Source organism: Octopus sinensis, linkage group LG19, assembly GCF_006345805.1.
Source record: "Octopus sinensis linkage group LG19, ASM634580v1, whole genome shotgun sequence".
Classification (NCBI taxonomy): Eukaryota; Metazoa; Mollusca; class Cephalopoda; order Octopoda; family Octopodidae; genus Octopus; species Octopus sinensis.
In genome coordinates this window covers 29,640,089-29,646,745 of record NC_043015.1, presented here as the reverse complement: position 1 = coordinate 29,646,745, position 6,657 = coordinate 29,640,089, and positions in this window count along the sequence as shown.

Genomic DNA, 6,657 nt, shown 5'->3' with positions numbered 1-6,657 from the left:
CTAAAATGCTTATATAATTATTTCCCTTACAAACCCGAGCAACGCCGGGCGATACTGCTAGTATATTATATATGTATATATATATATATATGTATATATATATATATATATATAATATATATATATATATATATATATATATATAAACGTATTATACAGACATACTTATATATGTACATATATACTTACATATATACATGCATACATACATATATACATATATATACATATATATACATAATATATTATTATATATATGCATTATGTATGTATTTACATGTATGTATATACATGTATTCGTTGCTCTCTTACATTACATCCCATACATACGTACAAACACACACATACATGCATACATACATACATACATGCATACATACATGCAAAAGTAATCAATTGCCAGTCACTCCATTGTTCCATGAATTATTAAAGGAGCGCAATCAGTCTTACGAAATATATATGTGCATATTTGTATGTATGTCTTCATGCCTAGGAGACAGTGAGAGAGTGGAAGAGACAGGCAGACCGACAGACAAACAGAAACAGAGAGAAAGACAAAAAGAGAGAGAGAGAGAAAGGCCATATTCGTAAAAGGTAAAATATGGTGTTTTTTGCTTGTTATTCGGGTTTTGTTTGTTAGTGAAGAGTTTTGCAACATTAAGTGAGAATTTACGAGTAATTCCGTTTTAATTAAACAGTTATTTCGAGGCGATGCCTTCGCCCAACGGTGGGCGGAGCAAAACAAACTAGACCAGCAATAATGTTCTGATAATCTGGGATGTAATGGAAGAGAGCAACGAACAACAACAACAACGCCAACGACGACATTGGCAATAAAAATACTAATAATAATAATAATAATAATAACATTAATAATAGGCGCAGGAGTGGCTGTGTGGTAAGTAGCTTGTTTACCAACCACATGGTTCTGGGTTCAGTCCCACTGCGTGGCACCTTGGGTAAGTGTCTTCTACTATAGCCTCGGGCCGACCAATGCCTTGTGAGTGGATTTGGTAGACGGAAACTGAAAGAAGCCCGTCGTATATGTATAATTATATATATATGCGTGTGTGTGTTTGTGTGTCTGTGTTTGTCCCCCTAGCATTGCTTGACAACCGATGCTGGTGTGTTTATGTCCCCGTTACTTAGCGGTTCGGCAAAAGAGAGCGATAGAATAAGTACTAGGCTTACAAAAAAAGAATAAGTCCCGGGGTCGAGTTGCTCGATTAAAGGCGGTGCTCCAGCATGGCCGCAGTCAAATGACTGAAACAAGTAAAAGAGTAAAAGAGAATAACAATAACGATAACAACAACAGCGACGATGACGTCGACGACAAGGAAACGGCCATCGATAACTAAAAAAACATCTGCAAGAATGGAAAATTCTTCTTCGGTAAAATCATATCCAAGACAAATCTGTACAGTAGCAATAACAACAATAAATACAACTCTAATAGCATTACCAGGGACAACGAAATTGCGGAGGAAGCGGGGCGTAAGAACGAAATAAAATGAAATGAATAAACTTTTAATTAGTAGAGAGGAATGGTACCTAAATTTACTCGGACCATTATCAACTTAATAAACAGCTAATTAAGACACAGCTGTGCTGCTTAATATTCTGGCTTCAATTTTTTCAATGTTTTATTTTTTGACTTTATAAACATATATATATATATATATATATATGTATGTATATATGTATGTTTGTATGTATGCTTGTATATACATATATGTAAATACATACATATTTAATACATACATATATATATATATGTATATATATATATTAGAAAAAAACACCTTTTATCAATTCAAAATGAAACAATTCAATTACACCATCTAGAAAATTGCATATAATAGAAATATTAAAATTAAAATAACAATAATATACCGATGATTAAGTAAATTACAAAATAATAATAATAACGTATATATTTGGTAGAATAACAGCACGCATCGATAGCAAATTTAACAGTTTCCATATGAAAAATAGCAATAATGGTGACCAGAATTATAATTATAGATCAATAAATAGCAACACTGTCAACATGAAGCGGACAAACGATAAGTAACACAACTAGGCATCAGGATAGGAACTATGGTTTGACAACCAATAATATTTAAGAAACCAAAGAAAACTCCACAATTAACCTGGAAGTAGAAGATGTGGAGCCTAAAAAGCAAATAACTCAGAATTTGGCTGTGTGAAAAGGACTAATAGCTTAGAAGATGGACAGGAGAATATAGAAATCACATCTAGAATAGGTGAAGTGGATACTAGTAATAGAAGTAGTAGAACTATTAAATGCGATTGTGCAAGGAACAGGGTCTGTCCGCTTAAATCTATTTGTAGGCATAAAGTAAGATCACCTCAGAGAATAGAGTGTTATTTCTATATAGGAGCTAGCTCATGTTATATTAAGCGGAGAATCGCCAATCATTTAAGTTCGTTTAGAAACAGGGACAAAATTAATACTACCAGACTTAGTAAGCTAAGTTAGGCACTAAAAGATAGTAACAAAGTATTTTCGGTTGCTTGGGAAATAATTAGTAAAGCAAAACCTTATAGAATAGGCGATAAATGTACCAAATTTTCACTTCTAAATTTACTCTTATAAGTACTAGACAGGAACAGGTTATGAGATGTCCGCACCGTATTAGATATACGTTTAAACGATTTTAAGAAACATAACTTACCATCTATAGTAATTATACTAGTTGAAATAATGATTGTGATAATTCATGATATTTGTGCAAATAATACTAATAAATATAATTATAATAATAATGAAAATAATATTAATTGAGGGTATAAACCCAAAATAAATGAAATACATCTGAATAAATAATGTACTCTATAGAGTAAAATGTAAACAAAACTTCTACAATTAATTGTAATATAAATAAACATTTAAAAACCATGATTCAACCGTAATACCAGTGGATGTGATTAGAAGGCCAGAATTCAGTTCTATTTAAAAAGTAACGCTATCACCTTCAACTGAATACCAACGCAGGTAGCTTGTTTGAATTAGTTCACTTTGAAAACGTCGCAAGTGATGGGACCTTGATGAAATTGCAGCGACTAGGATGCACAATTGCATGCAGAACAATGTGTAGTTGCTGTAGGGCAATGGTGTCATGCAAAAAGAAAGCACATTACAGCAAGTGGTTCTCCTTTCCCTTTCGTTTTTTTTTTCTTTTGGTTCAGAGGATTATGCTCAAGCTGGCTCCGTCATTCACACGTGCCATCCTTGCTACATTCACTCATCTTTTTTTAGATAGACAGACAGACAGACAGACAGACAGACAGACAGATAGATAGATAGATAGAAAGATAGATAGATAGATAAGTTTCTTTATTGACCACACAGGGCTGCACACAGATGGGACAAATTACAAGGTAGAGCTTTTCTTTTGGGGGATGAAAGATAGATAGATAGATAAGTAGGTAGATAGATAGATAGATAAGTAGGTAGATAGATAGATATATAGATAGATAGATAGATAGATAGATAGATAGATAGATAGATAGATAGATAGATAGATAGATAGATAGATAGATTAACGTATGTACGTGTGTGCATGTGTGTGTGTGAATAAATTGTAAATTAACATTTTATATGTAAATAAAGATATTTACGCTGTCTATGGAAATATGCCCTTCAGTAATATTGCAGGGGCCTCGCTGCATGACAATGTTCGACTAGTCTCAAATGGTTTTTTGTCGTATCATCCTGAGTGTTAACTTGACTTCGTTCTTCAAGGGGATGCAACGCAGGGTTACTCAGGAAAAATTCGTTGTGTAAGTGTAGTCGATATTATTTGCGTGTCAGTCCATTCGCTAGCAGCGAGTGTTAAATATAGCACTGTGACAAAGAGCATGTATGACTAAATTCGGTCGATATAATTGACTATCCTTCTCTCCTTAAAATTGCTGGCCTTGTGCCAAAATTTGAAATCATATTAGAGTTTCAAATTGTGGTCAATTGGAAGAAACTGTGGAGTGTAGTTTTGGCGCTTTACCATCAAGTTTAAATCGCTCTACAATCAACTTTGTCTTTCATCCTTCTGGAGTCGATAAGACAAAGTCCTGGTGGAGAGAACGTCGATTTTTCCTATCTCCCGAAAGGTATCAGCTTCAACTATTAGAATTTACTAGAACATTTTAGCACTGGAGACTGTGCCTTTGGTGTCGACTGTGCCACATTCCAGGGACATAAATTTTATAAATTCATTTTCAAACATTAATTTAAATGAACTAAGAGCACATGGCTGAATATTCATTCTTCGCTTTCTTTTTCCATTAATGTTAAAATATGAATCAAAATAATTATTGCAATTGAGAGTGCAAAGCTTCTGAGGCGAGTAAATATATCATTAAAAGTACCTTCAAATTATGTCTTGTTTACGTCTCGGTTTAAAGAAAGAGAACTGTAAACATGACGAGTGCAAATACTATATATATATATATATATATACATGGAGAGAGAGGGAGAGAGAGAGGGAGAGAGGGAGTGTGAGAGAGAGATAGATAGATAGATAGATAGATAGATAGATAGATAGATAGATAGATAGATAGATAGATAGACAGGTATAAATAGATAGATATATGTATCTATGTATGTATATGTATATAATAGTATATATATTACATACATATACATATATATATATACATTAGGTCTGGCTATATATATACATATATATATAAATATATATATATATATATAAAACATCTAATTTTTTTGTTTCTGTTTTAAACCAACATAAAATTGAGCCAGCCATTTTTGCAATTTACTCTACGTAAATAGAACAGCTAAAGAATCAGAATGGAGATGTAATGGTTAATGGAAGAAGATTTGTTGTAGTGAGTGGTGTAATATTGGTGAGGTAGTGGTGGTGGTGGTTGTAGTGGTGTGGCTGATGTTTTCACTGTCGGTCGTGATGGTGCTAGTGCGTGTGTGTGTGTGTGTGTGTGTAAAGAGAGACAGTGGTGGCGGTAGTGACGATAGTAAAGAAGTGAAAATTGGAAAAAAAAACCACTTTATGCACATGTACATAGGTACATGCGTAAATTCAATATATATTTGAGAGAATAGCAAAAAAAAACGGAACACAGGACAAGAGACACACACACGTACGCGCTCTTAGAAACGCATACAGATACACATACGCGACCAAACACACACACATACACACAGACATACACACACACCTACAAATACACCAAGCAACTAATTAATCAGGGGGAAAAATACTATTGGGCGGGGGGGAAGAAGAAATTCAGAAACAGTGATCTAATATGGAAATGAATGAAGAATATTTAACATTGATTAATGGCGTTTTTGCTTGAATTTGCTTCCTTCCCCATTGGCTAATTTCTCCTTGAAATCTCCAGCCACCCCATTTAAAGCATGCGTTTATGAATTTGTTGATTTTGTTACGTTTTATAGCTGTTTTTTTTATAGTGTTTTTGTTTTATATTTAATGTGTGTTTTGTTGGGTTTTAATTTTCAGTTAAAGTTTTGTTAGTTGTTATGTTTTGTTTTGTTTTTATCTTTTTTTTTTATTCCTATTCATTTCCGCTGCAAAAATGCTAACCTGATTACAAACCCGGTAAAAACATTAAACAGGAAAAAAAAGCACGTTTTTTTTTTAATATGTAAAAAATAAAAGACACAAACAAAAAACATAATTTTAGAAAAAAAATAAGCTTTTTTTTGTGATTCCAAAGTAAAATACGTCCATTTTAAGAAAGTATTTTTCCTGTTGATTTAACCAACCAACAAATTCGAAATTCTAATGATGGAGTTTTACGACTGAAAAGCAATCAATTGGTTATTGAATAATCGATTCATTGATTTATTGCCAGCTTAGCTTGGATTAAAATGATGCAGACATGTTTTTTTATTCTTTAGTTTGTTTTGTTTTTGTTTTTACATCAGCTAATCGATGTCCAAAGAAATAATGATGGAACAGCGGCTCCTATATTACAGAACAGAAGAGTTTCGCAGCTAATCAATTTTAAACACGGTTGGAAATTGACTTTGCCAATCAATAGAAGCCAGCCATTATACATACATACATGTGACTATATATATATATATATAGAGCCTATATATATTATATATATATATTATATTAATATATATATTATATATATTATTATATATATATATGTATATGTATCTATGTTCTATGTATGTATATGTATATATATACACATGTATACACATGTATGTAGTATGTGATATATATATATATAGTATATATATATATATATGTGTGTGTGTGTGTGTAGAGAGAGAGGAGTCTTCTACCTTTGAGCCTTCAATTAGTAATGATTTATAAATTCTTATTGAGCAGATATTTCGCTTGTATTAAATAATGTTTTAACTAATCTCATCTATTGAATAGATTTAATCACACGGTGAACATGTACCACCGTTGGAGCTGTTTATGCTATCTTGTTTTTTTAAGTAGTTTATTAACTGTATTGTATAACGTTTTCGTGGTCATTGTTGTTTGTGTTGTCATTGTTGTGGCAGCGGTGGTGGTTGCTATTGCTGTTGTTTTTGTTCTTGTTTATTGATTGTTGCTCTGCCACAGCTGAACTCTAATAATGTTATTGTATGTTCTTTCTCGAGTCACA